Raw genomic sequence first — 20637 nt, forward strand, 5'->3', positions numbered from 1 at the left:
TCTTCTCGCAACTGAATATCATCATAATAAACTAGGAATTTCAGCAAAAACAAATTTTCCTAGTTTTGAAGGATTTCGAGCACGTCTCTCCTTGAAGTACCTTGCCTAGTGTGAACATTGGAAACTACAGAAAATTATCTTCAGGTTTCCCAGATGCAAACTTGTAGCTAAATAGCCCGACTAACTCGTTCACTTGTGACTTCGTTGTATCAGTAACATGCTTCCATCTTTCTTTGGAAGGTCTATAATCTTTTTGTTTTTGCTATTTGTTCCGGGCGTCGACCTATAGAGATCTTTTGCCCCTATATAATAATCTTAAGCAATGATTTCGCTATTCGCAATTTCCTCCAGGTGACTCGTTGTATGCTGGCACAGCGCTCCAAGCGCAACATTAAGCTCCAATCAATCAATCAATCAATCAATCAATCAATCAATCAATCAATCAATCAATCAATCAATCAATCAATCAATCAATCAATCAATCAATCAATCAATCAATCAATCAATCAATCAATCAATCAATCAATCAATCAATCAATCAATCAATCAATCAATCAATCAATCAATCAATCAATCAATCAATCAATCAATCAATCAATCAATCAATCAATCAATCAATCAATCAATCAATCAATCAATCAATCAATCAATCAATCAATCAATCAATCAATCAATCAATCAATCAATCAATCAATCAATCAATCAATCAATCAATCAATCAATCAATCAATCAATCAATCAATCAATCAATCAATCAATCAATCAATCAATCAATCAATCAATCAATCAATCAATCAATCAATCAATCAATCAATCAATCAATCAATCAATCAATCAATCAATCAATCAATCAATCAAATACTGATCTGCATTTAGAGCAGTCGCCTAGGTGGCAGATTCCATATCTGTTGTTTTCCTAGCCTTTTCTTGAATGATTTCAAAGAAATTGGGAATTTATTGAACATCTCCCTTGGTAAGTTATCACAATCCTTAACCTCCCTTCCTATAAACGAATATTTTCCCCAATTTGACTTCTTGAATTCAAACTTTATGTTCATAATGTGATCCTTGATACTTTTAAATGCACCACTCAAACTTATTCGTCTACTAATGTCACTTCACGCCATCTCTCCACTGATAGCTCGGAAAATACCACTTAGTCGAGCAGCTCATCTTCTTTCTCCCAAGTCTTCTCAGCCCAAACTTTGCAACATTTTTGTAACGCTACTCTTTTGTCGGAAATCAACCAGAACAAATCGAGTTGCTTTTCTTTGGATTTCTTCCAGTTCTTGAATAATGTAATCCTCGTGAGGCTCCCATACACTGGAACCATACTCTAGTTGGGGTCTTACCAGAAACTTGCATGCCCTCTCTTTAATATCCTTACTACAACCCCTAAACACCCTCATAACCATGTGCAGAGATTTGTTTTATTTAACAATTCCATTTGCGTGATTACCCCAATGAAGGTCTTTCCTTAAATTAACACCTAGTTACTTATAGTGATCCCCATAAGGAACTTTCATCCCATCAACGCAGTAATTAAAACTCAGAGGACTTTTCCTATTTGTGAAACTCACAACCTGACTCTTATTCCCGTTTATCATCATACAATATTATCGATTTCATTCTGCAGTTGCGAACAATCATGTAACTTATTCATTATTCTATATAGAATATCAACATCCGCAAAAAGCCTTATCTCTGATTCCACTTCTTTACTCATATCATTAATATGTGTATGAAAACATAAAGAGAAATCTGGGGCGCTGTCTCAGCTAAAACCAAACGATGCTTTCAATTTTACAAAATAATAAGGAATTTATACAAAACTTGGAGAAAGGTATCAAGGCTCGGAATGATCAAAGAATTTATTGGACTAATCACATGACCAAAGTTTCTGTCAACATACAGATTCGAAACTCGAAAGCTGTGGGCTTCTCCATTCCATTTTAAACCTAATATATTTATCTACTAGGACATAATAGAAACTGCAACGTACAACAAAAATACATTTTCCATATTCTATACATATAGTATACGTTATTTTCTGGACAATATTCTAGATCATTTAATCACAGCTTTTATAGACGGTACATACACACAGACATTTACTGTACATTCATACCGCTCATAAGTCATACTACGTGACCCGAAGCTATTTCAAATTAACACGGCATGATATTCAGATTAAAACGAATCTAACGGGAATATGTTACACAAAAAAAGCTATGTACTTTCAGTGAATGCTCAAAGGGATATATTTTATTTCTAAATATATAGTCTATTTATTTCCAACGAAATAGAGATATCAATATTTAAAGTAGAATTATACTGAGTACGAAACCATCCAGAGTGGGGTTGTTTATTTCAGATAAATATTAATAATAGGAAATTAGCCCGCCTGGTGGCCATGATCGTTAAGGCGCTGAAGTCTAAAACGGTCTAACACCGAGGTTAGCCGGTTCGAGTCCCGTTGGTCGAAAAAATTTTCACCATCTGAATGTTGGCCGGCAGGGTAGGGGAGGTGGTGGTATAAAATTTCTAATCACTAGATTGCGTGCCAAAAGCCTGGATTAAATTCCAAACCTCTCCGCAGTGCTCATATGGAGTGAGGGCATATGACGCTGTCGATGGTGATTCGTCCGTCGGATGGGGACGTTAAGCCTTGAGCAGACCCCTTGGTGCTATTCGACAGGAGTAGGCTATGTGCCGGCACCGGGTTTCACCCTCTCCCTACTATCATATATCACGTCATTCATTTCATCTCCCATTAACTCCTCTGATGAGGTTGACGTCAGAAAGGGCATCCGGTCATAAAAAAACCGCCACGACAAATTCATCTCACCTCATACCCGACCCCGTAGGGAAACGGGACAAGGGTTGGACAAACATTAATAATAGGAAATTAAATATTTATAAATCAATTTTTATACCTAGAATTAGAAGGAGCAGAATTCGTGAGTGAAATGTAAAGCAAAAATGTCTTCGATACTTCATTCCCTTAGAATGAATGCCAAGAATTACATTTCTGATGACATTTAGGCATACTCAATAATCAAAGATTTGAGGAATGTACAGTCTTGGAAATAGTGCGGGGAGAGGACCATTTACTAATCTGACTGTACCATACTCGGAAGGGCAAGGTAAGTATTCCAGTGTGCTGAAAAGCTGCAGTGGGACCTCTCAAAACTCTTCAAGAAATTTCGCTACTAGAAGGAGTTACTTACATTCATTTTCCACACTTTCCTAACTTCTGTGTTACTGTACAATAGTTAAATTATAACCTTAATATGAAAATGAAAACCCTCTGCCTGTTTCCAGTCATTCGACCGGGTCAGGAATGGAATGAATGAAGCCCTCATCTAGCGTCGAGGATATGAATGTACCGGCTGCCGGACCTTGACGCACTTCTCTGGGGCTATGAATAACAACTGATATATGAAATGAAAGGATATTGGTGAGTGTCTCTGGAATGAAATATGACTGGAAAAACCGAAGTACCCCGAGAAAAATATGTCCCGTCTCCGCTTTGTCCAGCACAAATCTTACATGGAGTGCCCGGGATTTTAACCACGGAACCCAACGGTGAGAGGTCGGTACGCTTCAGCCTGAGCCACGGAAACTCTATAACCTTAATAGAATATTGTAAAATAAGGTTCCAACTGTCTAGGATATTCAAGAAAATAACAAGTACGGGGATTTATGTGCGATATTCTCAGAACACGAAGAGCCCATCTCATTGGATGAATGGTCAGCGTACTGGCCTTCATTTCAGATGGACTTGGGTTTGACTGCCAGCGAGCAGGGTATCTTTAACTGCTTATTGTTATATTGTTTACTCTTCTGGTTCGAGTACTGAATGCACGTAGTCTTCATACACTTATATTCATCCGCATATACCACACCACTCTATCAATCACCGCAGAAACACGCAATAATGAACACATGTCTCCACCTACGGCTAGAAGGGCATCCTGCCGTAAAACTACGAACATCCTCATAAAATGTCAACCCTTTGATAGAAAATAGCGAGAAATAAGACCGTAAGAACATGAAGAAATAATAATAATGTAACTGACTTTACGTTCCACTAACTAATTTTACGGTGCCGGAATTTAGTACCGTAGGACTTTTATTACGTGCCAATAAATCTACCGACACGAGGCGGACGTATTGAAATACCACCAGACTGAGCCAGGAAAGAACCAGCCAAGCTGGGGTAACATGAAGAAAAATACGTATGATATTTACAGAGTAAAGAGATACTCTTTTTTACTGTCAACGGATTCGCGTGTAATGTCAGGAATACGATGCATTTAACATAATGTGATATGACGTAACATAGAAGAACATAAATGACACAAAACGATGCTATTTAGGGTTGACAACGATTCTGCACTTAACTTAGAAAACTGGTTAATGTCAACCTTTGACTTCCCGTTACGGTAAGTTTCATTGTCACGCAGCTAATTCGAACGAATTGGCGTGGAGCAGAGGACTGTTGTAATAAACTGTATTGCTTGATGGAATTATCTAAAACTTGATGTTCATTTTCTTCCTTGTAATGGAGTGGTAGATGTATAGATTTCACGTTCATTTATGAGTGGTTCGATCACACTTAGGTGCGGTGGCGTGCTCCGGTAAATATGTTGGTGCTGTAGAAAATTATGCTATATATATAATTAATAATAATACAATATGATTTCTTAACTTTTAGTTATAGTAATACATTATTGTTTTTTAGAAAAATGTACGACCGGGCGAGTTGGCCGTGCGCGTAGAGGCGCGCGGCTGTGAGCTTGCATCTGGGAGATAGTAGGTTCGAATCCCACTATCGGCATCACTGAAAATGGTTTTCCGTGGTTTCCCATTTTCACACCAGGCAAATGCTGGAGCTGTACCTTAATTAAGGCCACGGCCGCTTCCTTCCAACTCCTAGGCCTTTCCCATCCCATCGTCGCCATAAGACCTATCTGTGTCGGTGCGACGTAAAGCCACTAGCAAAGAAAAAAAGAAAATGTACGTAAAGTAGCAGTTCATTGCTGTAAATAAAAGTATTAATAGAATAGTGTTTCTACCATCCGAAAACTGACTTTAGCAATGCTTTCCATTGCAACGTTATTTCATAAACAAATTCACGCACATTTTTGTGAAAGAAATCCACCCCTCTCTTTAGCTTTTAGCTCGACAAGACTACAACAGGTGGACCTCTAGGATTGTTCACTGGAGACCATGGGGACACAAGAGAGGCATTGGAAGACCCCAGAAGAGATGGCTCGACGACATAAAGCTGTTGGCTGGAACACGCTGGTTCCAAGTGGCTCAAGACCGAAGACGATGGAAGCACATGGAAGAGACCTATACCCAGCAGTGGATTGAAATAGGCTAGAAAAGAAGAAAGAAGAAAAGAAGAAGACTTTCGTATTGAAGTCTGGGAGTTCAGAAATTCATTTCCTTCGTACGGAAAATACTGAAAGGGCTCCGAGTCCTTGGAGGCTTGAATGTCTAAGAAATGTTTAACTCTTTTTTGTGTTGTAAGACCCGTTCTGCCAGTGAAGTGATTACTGGAATTATGACTATTTACCTCACCCGCCAAGCATTGAATATTGATCAATCCAATATACAGTTCCTGTCAGTTTCAACCAATCACGTTCAACTATCACTGAAATATTATCGAAATTAGACTATCCCGCCTGATAGGCAACTATTTGAAAATTATCGAATGAGATTTGCAGTTATTTCCTATATGTAACCCAATGCATAATATTTACAAGGCTGTGAATACACCATGTGTGTCGGCAATTACAAAGAGACTTGCAGAATCGATGCTATCTACTTGATATGCAATAAATTCAATTAAATAATATTGTATAAAATACCTCTGTTATTTTAAACTTATTAATATTATTTAATAAGCATTTCATCAGTAAATATTCTTGCCAAATACAATTTATGGTTTCATCCTTCTGAGATAACTTTACGAACAAGAATAATAATAAGAAATACACTTGTTACATTACCCTTGATATTTGTTGGAAGCCATACTCACACTGCAATTGTTTCTACCAAGTCACTGTTCTGTATAAACGAGTGCATTGTTGTTACGCGTTACGAGGAACGTTTGAATTCATTCCTACAATAAAATCACTGCCCGTTCTGAGCATAGACGTTTTGAACAGAGCAACAAGATGAGTGCTCGACAACAGGATATGTTTTGAAGTGTTTCTAGTTGCATTTTCTCAAGCCAGTGCACGACCCATCATGCCTCCCCCCCCCCCTCGAAACCTGTCAATGAAACAGTACTACAACACCATCCGACGCATTTATCGAGCGGCAAACATACGTCCCAGGGACTGTATTCCTAGTTGTTTACAAAACGTCAAAACTTCTTCGTAGGTTAGAGCTCGATGTGGCAGTGCATTCAGTAGACTTTTTTTGGAGAATGATTGTAAGTATTTATACATGTAAGAAGATGCTACTGCACAAGCCATTTCTCCAGATATAAGGAGCACTTGGGGGCTTCATTCATTCCCTTTCTGACCAGATCGAATGACTGGAAACAGGATGTGGATTTTCATTTTTTATTTTGTGTAAGAGAATTCGTTCAGATTCTTCTTAGGAAATGTACCTGTACTGAAAGACAGTTCTGTGGGAAAGTAGAAAACGAATGAATAGGAGGTTATATATAATACACGGAGTGAAATACGAACAAGTTTCCTTTGGAAGGAAATGATGTGTAACTTTGAAGAGCTTGCTAGTTCTCTTCAATATCCTCACAGAACTTGAGGATGTATTTAACTTGCAACACTGAGTTGAAATGTAAATGCTTGACAATCCCTAGCTAAAATTGGCTCACAACTTCAGTCAAAGAAAGGAAAGTGGCGTTATAAACCCCTCACTGCGAGGGATTACACTGTTCAGAATATCGATACCGCCAAGTAATACGCGGTAACTGATAAGTGAAGTCATAACTTTCAACAGCCACATTACAATGAATCACAGATATCGGTAAATTGTTAGTGTGAATCGATAGCCTATTACTGGCCTGCCAATAATTCAAACATCCAGTTACTATTGATCATATTCTATCTGGAACGAATTCTTCTTATCAAACCGTAATTTTAAAAAGCTCTGTTTGGTGGTATTTTATATATTTGTACAGATATTATTTTGATTCGCCCCCACCCCACAACCAATTGGCACTGCAGCTCTCACGGCTTTGGCCTACAAGGCAAGCGCTCTTCAGTCCGAATGCCTGCAGATTACTAAGTGACGCGTAATTAGCGCGATGAATCCTCTCGGCTCGTATTTGTGGGTTTCTAGACCGGTGCCGCTAACTTACCATCAGATAGCTTCTCAAATGTTCTGAAGTAGGGTAAGTGGGCTTCGAACCAACCTTCAGGTCAAGGTTAAAATCCCAGACCTGGGTGGGAATCGAACCCGGTACCAGGCATAATTCGATTACTACTACTACTACTACTACTACTACTCCTAAGAACAATAATAACACGCAGCCTGTTTCCAGTCTTCTAGTCATGTGACCGGGTCAGTGATGGAATGACTGACGCCCCCATCTAGCGGCGAGGATAGGAATTGCGCCGGCTGCCGAAGCCTGTCGCACTTCACTGGGACAATGATTAATGACTGACAGATGAAATGAAATGATATGGTAGATTGTTGTTGGGAAGAATGATGACAGGGAAAACCGGAGTACCCGGAGATAAATCTGTTCCGCCTCTGCTTTGTCCACCACAAATCTCACATGTAGTGACCGGAATTTAAACCATGGAACCCAGGTGTGAGAGGCAGCGCGCTTCATCCTGAGCCACGGAGGCTCTAAATAATAATAATAATAATAATAATAATAATAATAATAATAATAATAATAATAATAATAATAATAATAATAATCTTTTACCGCTATTCCCACACCTGTAGCGTCGCACGTGTGGTTTTATGGCCGAATGCCCTTTCTAACACCAAACTATATGGAGAAATGAATAATAATAAGAATAATAATAACAATAATAATATTTCTAAAATATCACCACCACCATCATCATCATCATCATCACCATCACCATCATGATAAGTGTGATATTCGGCTAAGTGCCAGACCCATGGTGCAGAGGTAATGCGTTTGCCTTTTACCACCAGGCACGGTTTGTCGAAGTATTTACATCCTGATCTGAGTGCTGGAAATCAGTTCACTCAACATTGTAGGACCAACTGAGGAGAGGCCATTTTTGAAAGAGTACTCGGTCAAGTAAGCCAAGCAAAATGGGTGAAGATGTCATCCTGCGGACTTCGTGCCACCTTAATATCTGCACAACTGTCCCCCGTGAGGTTTGCTTTCTTGATGTTTCCAAACACTTCTGGACTACTGCTTTGAGACATTCACCGAGGACAATTTTTCTATATGTGATCGATTACAGGTATTCACATTAGGTCACTGTACTTTTACCTCCCATTTGGGTCACTGACTTATCACTGTATTGCACGTGAAATGATATCAAAGAATGATAAAATGCCGAGAGTCTTAAAATATTTTTCTGTTGGATCAAAATACGTCGCATTTTTATAGAATAAATTAATATAAAAGGGAACGTCGAAAACTAAGTTAACAAGATCTTTCACGGATGGCATATTCCCCCTTGTGTTCGAATTTTCCATCCGGGTCGAAGAAGGAGATCACAGCTTTCTTATGCAGCCATTCATGGTACTCAAGTTGCGTCAAACTCTCGCAATATCATTTGAAAGATGGCTGCACGCACAAAATGTGTGCAGTGTGAACCGTTTTTTCGTCTGAAGGGAAATTCGTCAGCAAATTGTTAAGGAGTACAGGCGTCGTGTCGTTGCGTGGAAACGCCAGGCCACACGAAGCTAACAACACGCGTGAGTTGTTACTGTGCTTTTGGCAGAAGGTACTGGACCATCCTCCCTACTGGCACCCAGTCACTTCTTTCTCTTCGGATCATTAAAGAATAATCTGGGTAGTCAGCGAAGATAAGATCATACAGCGAACCGTCATGACCGTCATGTTGAGTAGTAATGGGTAACTTTGTATTTACCTGTAAAATGAAGTTTCTTAGTGCGAGCTGTTGTTACCACATTGCTTAAGGTACCTTATACTTTTTTCGCTTCCAAAATTTTCATTCATATTAGAAAGGATATTAGTTTGTTAGGAAAGGGGGATAAGGGAGAAAACTGAAAATTAACTTCAAGAAGTAGTTGGGGAATATCAGCGATAGAAACCACTTTCTCCTAGAGGCAGAACGTGGTAAAACACTGGCACTGTGGGACGGACATAGTGATGGCATTTATTAACATATAAAGGGCTCACGGCAGTGTCCCGGGGTTAAAGATTGGAAGAAATTGACAGAAAAAGGCGCTGGGCAAGGGACAATAAAATGATCAAGTCAGTGTACAATGAGTGGCCAGAAATGTGCCGTGTATGACTCCTGAGCGTCGCGGCTAGCTGTGGTATAGCTGACCAGTCTTTCACAGACACCAGAGTCCAGACGATAGCAACATGTCACGAGTTAACCGACTTTGAAATTGGGATGATCATCAGCGCAGGGCGCATGGGTCTAGCATTGCAAAGATAACACGCGAATTCTGGCTTCCGAGGTCAACAGTGTCGAGTGAGGATCTTTAATATCGCAGAGAGAATGTTACCACCCGCGAAAAGCACCACTCAGGAAGACAACAGGTTTTTAGCGAACAGACTTCATGTCACCTCTGCAGAACTATACTGGGCACTAGATGGGCTACTGTGAGTCAGATCACCGCCCAGTTGAATGTTGGGTGTCAGGAGCTCATTTCCACCAGGGCTGTAAGGAGGCAACTGCACCGCATAGGCTTCACCAGCCGACGACCAACTCGTGTCCTTTGATGACACCTCGACACAGAGCTCAACGACGTGCATGAGCCCGCTAACATCGGCAATGGAACATGGAACAGTGACGTGGTGTGTTATGGTTCGATGAATCCTGGTTCCAGTTGTATCGAGCGATGGGCGCGTGAGAGTTTGGCATATGCCCCTTGAAGCTATGGATCCTGCGTGTCAACAAGGTTGTGTCAAAGCGGGAGGTGGATCAGTTCTCAGCACTCCACCTAGATTGGCCCTCCAGATCCCCCGATCTTCATCCAATCGAGCATTTATGGGATGCTGTCGATGCTGGTGTACGCTCCATGAACCCCGCACCAACTACACAAGACCAATTGTGGGCTGCATTGCAAAACGCGTGGGTCCAGATCCCTCCAGTACGATTCAAATACCTTGTAGAGTCGATGTCTCGCCATATTGCTGCTGTTTTGAGGGCTCGCGAAGGATCAACTCGTTATTAACGTCACATTCAGTGTCTCCCCAGGTCTTTTGGCCACTTAGTGTATATAATGAATGTTCCAGCTGTGTGAACACGCAAGTGGCTAAAACAGGATAGTTTAAAATTGAATGTAATCTGAGACAAGGAAATGTTGTGTTCTCTTACCCCTTCTGTTCATAATAGTAATTGATGACATCGTAAGTGCAGCAAAAGCAAGATAAATGAACATGATATTAATGCTGATTCAATGGTGAGTTAGAGACAAGATGGAAAGGACGAAGGACGCTAGATATAGGGAAGGGAAGGACTGAAGGTCAGTGTGAAAAAGAGCAAGACAATGTTGATGATTCAAGGAATGAAAGAAGGGAAATGGTCCTATTAAACCTCCAAGCAAAGATCTGTAATTGGTGCAGACTTTCAAGTACTGTGTAAGTGAACTGATGAAGAGTGCTGAGATTAGCTAAAGGATGCAAAAGCTGGATGGTGTTTCTGTCACAGACTAAGAAACGTAGTACGGTGTAAAAAAAGTGCCTATGAAATCAAAATAACACGTCTCTAAAATTTATACCGCAGTCCATATAAACCTTTACCATTTTAAAGAGTTATAATATCCATCTGGAAGCTGACTGACTTGGAATAAAGCTTAATGATCTCAGTGGCTCTGATTGGTTCCCCTAACAACATATTGTTGAATTTTGTTTTCTTTTATAATTAGTTCGCAGTCTAGTTTTTGAAGGCATGACGCGAACATGTAGTACGCTCTTCGGCAGCGTTATTGTATTTTGAGAAGGTAGGCCCCTACTGGAAGAAGAAAAATTATTTGAATGAAACACAACGGAAATTTCGAAGGGACCTTGTATGCGGTTTTCCAAGCAGGCCAACAATTTTATTGATGGTAAGAATGTTAGAGACAACTTACGCACTCCTCTGCGAGAGTAGTAAGTACCTGTAGGTACTGTATATACCTCGGTGCTAATATAAAAGAAAGATTTTCATTGGGGTAATCACATATATGGGATTGTAAATACAGGGTACAGATCTCTGCACATGGCTATGAGGGTATTTCGGGGTTATAGTAAGGATGTAACGGAGGGGCATATAGGTCTCTGGTTTCACTCCAACTAGAGTATGGTTCCAGTGTATGAGACCCTTACCAGGATTACATCCCAACGCCGCGCATTTAAATCTAGCGCCTAAAAGAACTCCTCTACTGGTGAAACAGTGAAATTGAAACTACACCTACTTAGAAATTTACTCAGAAAATGTCACCACAGAAATCTGATGTAATTTTGTTATTGTGTGAATTTCTACTAGTTTTGTTTGCCATTCATCAAGAAGTTTGGACATTCTCCCATAGATGACACTACCCAAGAACTATGATCATGCACCCTGCTGCGAAGTAAGAGAACTTTTGATTTAAAGAAGTTTTGTATTCATAAGTTATTTTTACTAATTGATGTTCATTTATTTTTGTGTTCGCAATATTTATCTTTTCTTTCTGACAGTTTTAAATCCAACCAATCAATAATTTCTGTAATTAATTTTCTACCAATCACAGTCTTCTTCTTCGATTTTGAGTGTAACTTTTAAATTAACCAATAAAATTGAGAGGGTGTGGCTAGTTTAATCTTGAATGGTCTCGAACTTTCCCCGAGGGTTTATAAACTGCGGATTTTCACGTCTCTTGGCCACTTGATCGTCATTATACTGAGTGTGTGTGTCAAACAGGAGGCGGGAGGCCTCTTCGTCTGCTGCTAGAACTTCTACCAGGTAATGGCCATATAACATCTTTCTTTTTTTCCTGCTAGCTCCGCAGTTTGACCCAAGGGAAAGGTCCGAATCATCAATTAGGTGACCTTCTTTTCTAAAAATGTAACTTTCTGCCAGCTAATGTAATAAATTCATAAAATCTTCAACTGTTAATCGGGGATAGAGAGTGATGTACCCTTTCGAGCTCCCTTTCATATTGGTTGTTAGGTGACTACGTTTTGTGACTGGTTGTCTTCCTTTCCGTAATGTGTTAATTTATTCTTATACGAGTCACCTCCATAGTTTTGGAATAGCCCCTGTTTCATCGGTCTAGTGCCCTTTAGATTTTAAGAGTTCATATTTATGAGTGCAAGTATCCGCCTCCATTCATTTTGTTGTTCGGACCGTTTATTTAACCGTTTTTCCTTTTACATGAATGCCCAGTAGATTGGGTATTAAATACCCCTGTATTATCATTTTCCTATTGTAAGTTGTGCCTTCAGAGGCCAGAATTTGTAAGTTGATGTTGCCTTAAGTAGGCTTGGAAAACTCAGAGACGGTTAGCTCTTTTGCAAGGTTTTCGTAAGATTAATGAATGCTTCTTGAAGGCTAGATGTTGTAATTTTGGGAGCAAGTGCTCTTTGAATTAGGGGATTTCTGCCCTTGTATAAATTTGTGCTCTTTTGTAAATTTGAGCTAGTAGCTCAGGATATGTAAAGCTAGAGGCTTAAAGCCCAAATAGTTAAGATTCTGAATCTTGAATTCCCCCCCATCTGTTTAATGATTGCTGCTTGTACCTGTAAAATTGTTAAATTTTGTGTTTTGAAAATATAATCTTCAGTTTACGCTTTAAGTTCAATTCTTGACATTGTAGTTAGACCCATTCACCCCGGCACCTTCTTTCACCTCTGCGATCCACGAAATACTACGGAAAAATTATTATTATTATTATTATTATTATTATTATTATTATTATAATTATTATTATTATTATTATTAGTCCACCCAGATGTCACTTCAGAAAGCAAAGTTGGTCTGAAAACAGACCAATGTAAACATAGTTTCGTCTGGGAACTGAACTTCCTTCTTACTAATTACTGTTGATCGCAACTGCGAATTCACTGCGTTAGCTTTACTTTACCTTGATTCAATTTCACTTACTATCTTGGGAGAACACAAAACCTAAATATTTGAAATTATCTACTTGTTCCAGCTTTGTATCCCAAATCTGACATTTATTTCTCGTGTATTTCTTACCTACTGACATAAATTTACTCTTAGAAATGCTAATTTTCATACCATACTCATTGCACCGATTTTCAAGTTCCACGATATTAGACTGCAGGCTTTCAGCACAATCTGTCATTAACCCTTTGAAGCACAGTGGTCATGTGGAGTAACCACCATCTGAATGTTAGTTTTTGCGCTACCTGCATAGTGGTTTCACATCACAGCCATCTCGCTGCTCCCAATGACTTCTGGCAACAGCAGGGAACCTTTTTTAAGTTAATTATTAACAGCCTGCAGAAACCAATATGTCAATTGTTAATGTCCACCAATTATAGAGTAACAACACTCAAGCTATTATTGTTCTTCTTTTGTAGTACAACAATTTCAGGTGAGTTTCATTGTTATGATTGTCATTTATAATAACAGTAGAACATATTAAAATGGTAGGAGTATTATTCTGTGTATAGTTATAGAATTTATGCAAATATAAAGTGGTTTCAATGCATAACCACTGTGAAGGTAGACTAATATAATATATAGTGTAGTTTTTTTTATTTTTCGTGCAGTATGGTTACCAGAAGGCGTATTCTTCTAAACATGGTTAGTTTAGATGGGGAAGAGATAGAGCACGCCTTAATGGATATACCAAGTCACGTGCGTCTGCTTTAAACACCATTTTTACGGCCCGATTTTTGATCCAATGTCCCGGGATCAGAAATACTAATACAACGTTATAAATTAAACACGCACATTTAGTTTAGTAGTGACATGTCTTGGTGTCAACCCCTGTATCTCTGCTCACTATATTAATTATTGTGCGGGTTAGAATACTCCCTTCTTTGTTTCGGATGATGAAGGTAATGAAAAAAATCCACAGCCTATTTCCAGTCATTCGACCGGGTCAGGGATGGAATGAATGAAGTTTCCATCCAGCGGCGAGGATAGGAATTGTACCGGCTGCCGAAGCCTGTCGCACTCCTTTGGGGCAATGATTAATGAATGACAGATTAAATGAAATGATATTGGAGAATGTTGCTAGAATGAAACATGACAGGGAAAACTGCAGTACCCGGAGGAAAACACATCCCGCCTCTGCTTTGTTCAGCACAAATCTCACATGGAGTGACCGGGATTTGAACCACGGAACCCAGCGGTGAGAGGCCGGCGCGCTGCCGCCTGAGCCACGGAGGCTATAATGAAGGTAATAACAGTAATAATAATATCAGTTCAAGTTCCTGCTCTAAATGACGGTCAAATAACCCGAACGCTGACTCTATTATTTCACCAATATTATTTCTTCTCATATACCATCATTTCAACTATTCTCTAAATTAAAAGGGAACCCTAGCCGGGGACCGACATACATCTGTCCCTCTCGAGATAAAAGCGAAAAATGCTCCAGGGTAACGCTTCAGTGACAATACTCAGAGGTAGGATGGTATTGCATAAATCAGTCAGAATTTAAAACCCGCAGTTCCATATAAAGGACGATTTCACCAAGTACACCACATGCCAGTGCGGAGTTCATGTACGACGTTTTGCTCAGTGTAGTACAAAAAACAATGCAGCAAATAGGCTTGCAGAACGTGTGAAGTTGCCCTTTGTCTCCATGAAACCAAGAACTGCTTTCTTGCGTATCACACAAAGTAAAGTGCAGTTGATGTATGGGGCTGATTTACGTTTTTACGACCGGCTATCTCCAAATAATTACTCCATTGTAATAATAATTGTATGGTATGCTTAGTATGACACATTAATATATATTTAATATATATTTTGTGCCTCAAGGGCAGTGTCCTGGAGCTTCAGACTCTTGGTTGGGGAATACAACTGGGGAAACAGGGGCCTTGTGGAGGGATGGGAAGATTGGAAGGGATAGGCAAGGAAGAAGAAAGGAAGCGGCCGTGGCCTTAAGTTAGGTACCATCTCGGCATTCACCTGGAGGAGAAGTGGGAAACCATGGAAAACCACTTCCAGGATGGCTGAGATGGCAATCGAACCCACCTCTACTCAGTTGACCTCCCGAGGCTGAGTGGACCCCGTTCCAGCCCTCGTACCACTTTTCAAATTTCGTGGCAGAGCCGGGATTCGAACCCGGGCGTCCGGGGGTGGCAGTTAATCACGCTAACCACTACACCACAGAGGCGGCCACGCCTTACGAACTAGATAGAAAATAACGTATATATTTACAACCCTTCACCAGGTGTCACTACCGTCTGTATACGATTCTTCCTAACAGGGGGGCACCCCCTACACGTCAACACCGATTTCGCTCAAATTTATAGAACATGCAGGGCTTGGCTAGAAATGAAAGTGCCGGGCTGAGTGGCTCAGACGGTTAAGGCGCTGGCCTTCTAACCCCAACTTGGCAGGTTCGATCCTGGCTCAATCCGGTGGTATTTGAATGTGCTCAAATACGACAGCCCTGTGTCGGTAGATTTACTGGCACGTAAAAGAACTCCTGCGGGACTAAATTCCGACACCTCGGCGTCTCCGAAGACCTTAAAAAGAGGTTAGTGGGACGTAAAATAAATAACATTATTATTATATTATTAGAAATGAAAGTACCCAAAATGGGAACTCCAGATGGCCAAGCGTATAAAAATAAAAATAAACTAATAATGTCGACGCGGCTCTCGCACCGTTTATTTCGCTCAAATTTATAAAACATGCAGGGCCTGGCTAGAAATGAAAATACCCGAAGTGGGAATGTCGACGCGGCTCTCGCATCGTATAAGCCACTTACGTTAGTGCGCACGCCGAGCAGTAGTTGGCGTAGCGGTAAGAGCTTGGACTAGTAATTCGGTGGTCTGGGTTCGAGTCACCGTGTGGAGAATTTTTTTCAATTTTTATACTATTAATTAATTTTAATTTATTTAATTTATTTGTATGCAAAAGGCATGTAGACGTCATTTTTGTAATGAGCGCACAATTGTAGAAAATTTGGAGTTGCGAAGTTTCCCGACGTGTTCAAACAGAAATTCTTCCTTTTTTCTCCTTTATTGGCTATCTCTCCTCCTTGGGGAATGTGCCATAAACGTGAATAGTCGTTTGGCTGTAAGATTCGTTTTCACCTGACAAGTGAAGGTTGTTCCTGGCGGCTGTACACAAACAATAGATAATTGGCACAGGTGGGAAAAAAGTCTGACATTAAATCCCAATTTTTTACCTTTTCTATGCTTTTTGCGTATAAATAAATAAGTAAAATGAATTATTCACCTCTTTGCTTAATTGGAAAATGAATAATATAAGAATTGGCGGAAAAAATCAGTCTCCACACAGGGAGTTGAACCCACGACCATCGCATTACCAGTCCGAGCTCTTACCGCTACACCAACAGCTGCTCGGCGTGCGCACTAACGTAAGTGGCTTATACGGTGCGAGTGCCGCGTCGACATTATTAGTTTTATTTTTATTTTCTATACGCTTGGCCATCTGGAGTTCCCACTTCGGGTACTTTCATTTCTAGCCAGGCCCTGCATGTTTTATAAATTTGAGCGAAATCGGTGCTGACGAGTAGGGAATGCCCCCTTGTAAGAGACGATTCGTATTTCTCCGCAATTCCATGCCTGACTGACAAAATACTATCCTCCCAACACCCGTTATGTGGGATTGTCTACCACAGTCGGGCGAATATATGGATATATCAGAAGCCAGATATGAAATAACACAATTCGTTCGCTTGCTATTAACAGGAATAGTAATCTCAAACTGCAATGTAGAATATCTGTCAAGTCATTCTCCTTACGAGACCAAGTTAACGAACGCTCATTACGAAAGCGGTTCACCAGCCGCACTAGCGTGATGTTAAATTCTGGGTTCCGTAATGCATTATTTGAAAATTATGCAAAGTATTCTAGTGTCATTTAAAATTTAGACAAGTCCTATTATCCTCAGCGTCAAACTTTAAGAAAGTCCGCGTACATTCCGTCTATTTTATGTTATAGTTCCAATTCCTTTCTAAATGAAAATTCTCAGTGTTAATTTAATATCTGAAAGTAAGTGTAAGTCCTTTTCACAGTTCCACATAGGTGAAAACAGCAGTCCCTCGAAATACATCTCACCCGAACACACTAACGCAGGTTTAGCCTGCCATAACCGACCGATACTGACAATGTGTCCATCTGGATCATCCCTTTATATAGCACTCTGACTCGCGACAGAAAGACATGCAGCGATTGCACCATGCTAGCCAATTTTCTCTTCCACTGCGTTTCAAAACTGAAATTTAGGTTCACATGGTTCGCAAAGTTCCTGCTAAATAAAATTTCATAGCCACCTAATTTTCTCTGTTTTTAAAGGGACATAACGATGAAAGTAACAAGCGTCACTTGAGATTTTCCCCTTCATAAAAGCCTAAGACACCATGATTACAAGAAACCGAACCATGTCGAACCATGCAGTCTCATGAACATCTTGTGCCACCACTGAGAGAATGGCAATCTAGAGTAATTAGTCTCCAGAGAGGTCACTGACTACACGTAACTGGCGATGACAAAATGAAACTTAGATGAACGGAAGAATATATATAGCCTTTCTGCTCTTGGTGGATCACAATCTGCGACGCGCGCAAATGCGCTTTCTTCGGCCATTAAGGATAATGGGTTCAGTAACTGATTTATTTGTGAAGTTTCTAGTTTCGAAAGTCAGTAAAATAGTCTGCTTAAGAACGGTAAAGTATGGAATGCCATTTTTAAGACAGCCAGGGTGGGTTCAGAACAAATATTATCCTGTATCCAGTTATAGGTACAGTAGTTCCAGACAGCGCGTAAGGTCCTGAGCTACGGTGTTCGATACATAATTTCGCTTTACTAGATGGTGAGTGCCTTTGCTGGCGAGACCTAGTGTTTACAGTATATTATTTATTTCTAGTGGCTTTACGCCGCACCGACACAGATAGGTCTTATCGCGACGATGGGAAATGAAAGGCCTAGGAGTTGGAAGGAAGCGGCCGTGGCCTTAATTAAGGTACAGCCCCAGCATTTGCCTGGTGTGAAAATGCGAAACACCGGGCGAGTTGCCCGTGCGCGTAGAGGCGCGCGGCTGTGGCCTTGCATCCGGGAGAGAGTAGGTTCGAATCCCACTACCGGCAGCCCTGAAAATGGTTTTCCGTGGTTTCCCATTTTCACACCAGGCAAATGCTGGGGCTGTACCTTAATTAAGGCCACGTCCGCTTCCTTCCAACTCCTAGGCCGTTCCTATCCCATCGTCGCCATAAGACCTATCTGTGACGGTGCGACGTAAAGCCCCTAGCAAAAGAAATGCGAAACCACGGAAAACCATCTTCAGGGCTGCCGACAGAGGGATCCGAACCCACTATCTCTCGGATGCAAGCTCACAGCCGCGCGCCTCTAACCGCACGGCCAACTTGCCCGGTGCACTATATATTTTGCTATGTGCTAGAACAATTGTGTTACTGACACAGTCTTATCGTTGGATATGATAATATGAAAGTAACTGAGGTATGAGCGATGTTGGTAATGCCATTCCTTATGCAGCCAGTCCCTGCTAAGAATGGGGTGAAAATGTTGCTTATAGGGTAGGCTTCTGCATGCATTTCAGTGCGTTTAGCATATTGATATGCAATAGCAACTTCTGGCTCAGTGAGGAAAGAAACAGGAAACTATTTCACTCCTCACTTCCCTAAACGCCTCGTAAGTGATGCTTAGGCCATCTATGACAGCTAAAAGTGGAGCTGTTGAAGACTGAACACACATACATACAGTGCATTTGGTGTGTTGTCACTTCACTGTGACAATCACGCTAACGCTGTAACTCAGACATTATTTCGAGGCTGCAGCCCACAGAGTATAGTACCCATTACGGTCTCAGCCTCCCGGAATGTAGGACCGCGTTCCGATTTATCGCAATTATGTTGTAAAGCGAGGGTGAGTGATGTATTGACGCAAGTGCGATAACAGGTATAACTTGAAAATAATATTCTCTCACCTACGGGTAACTAATGCAGATATCGAGCTCGAATTATTATTATTATTATTATTATTATTATTATTATTATTATTATTGTACCGGGCGGTACACCTCCACGCCGCTTATTTAAACCTTGCGCCAGTCGAAACTCCCCTACTGGGAGAAGTCTGAACTTTGTCTTATGTGTTAATTTTCAAGTTACCCTGAAGATGCCACTACTTGGAAATTTTGAAGTTTCTGAACTGTGTTGTTTTCGATGTATTTTTGTTTTGCTTCTAGTAAGAAGTGTGAACATTCTCTTCTAGAGGACACTACTGAAGAACTACAACGCGCACCCTAGTGTGAAGTGAAAGAACTGTTTTTGTTGAGAAAATTTAATTTCAAAAGTTTGTTCTTTGCTAAATTTCTTTCAGTCATTGTTTAAGTTGGCAATATTAACCCTTTCTTTCCCCTTTGTTTTGAATTTAGCCAACCCCGAATTTCTCGAATTAATTTTCAACCAATAATATGTTTCTTCCTCGTATTGTGTAGGGGGTTTCTTGGTGAACCAATAAAATCCTTGTGGGAGGGTGTTCTCATTCCAAAAACGCCTCGAACTTTCCGCGAGAGTATATAAACTGCTGATTTTCGGGTCTCGAGGCCACTTCAGTACCATCTTTCTGTGTGTAAAGTACATAGCAGGGGGCGGGAAGCGCCTCTTTCTTCGGGGAGCAGTTCAACACCAAGGTAATGGCCTTTTAATAACTTCTTTTCTTGCTAGCTCAGCAGTTTAACTCTCGGGGCGGGTCCGAAGCGTCTCTACCATGTAACTTTCCCTAAAATGTAAAGACTCTTAGCCTCTATTCTCTTTCAAAACTTCATATTGGGATAGAGAGTGCTTAACCCTCTCGATCTCCCACTCATATTGTTCTGAGGTGAACTTATTTTTCTCAACCGATTCTTCCGTAACAGTAATGTAAATTGTTTCTTTCTTAAGTCACCTCTTTAGTATGGGATTAGCCCTTGCATTAGCGGCCTAGTGCCAGATTAGGGTTTTAAACAAGTGTATTAGGAGTGCAGATCGCCTCCTCTCAATTGTTATTTTAGAGGTCAAGTAATTAACCTTTTTCTCACTTAATAGACCTCAGTAGGTTGGTTATGTTACCCCTGTGTATATGTCCTTAGAGGACAACTTGAAGGTGGAGTTTGGTGTGGCCTTTGATAGGCTTAAAGTTGAGAGCGAGTGGCTCTTTTTCGAAAACTGAGTGTTGTATGCCTCGAGGAGGCTTTACTGTGTAATTTGGAGCAAGTGCTCCTGGGCTTGATTGGGGTCTTCTGCCCCTTTGTTGAATTCTGTATATCGTAAAGTTGAGCTAATTGCTCAGAATTGTGTGTCTGGCTCTCGGAGCCCAAATCC

Source organism: Anabrus simplex, chromosome 5 (assembly GCF_040414725.1).
Source record: "Anabrus simplex isolate iqAnaSimp1 chromosome 5, ASM4041472v1, whole genome shotgun sequence".
Lineage (NCBI taxonomy): Eukaryota > Metazoa > Arthropoda > Insecta > Orthoptera > Tettigoniidae > Anabrus > Anabrus simplex.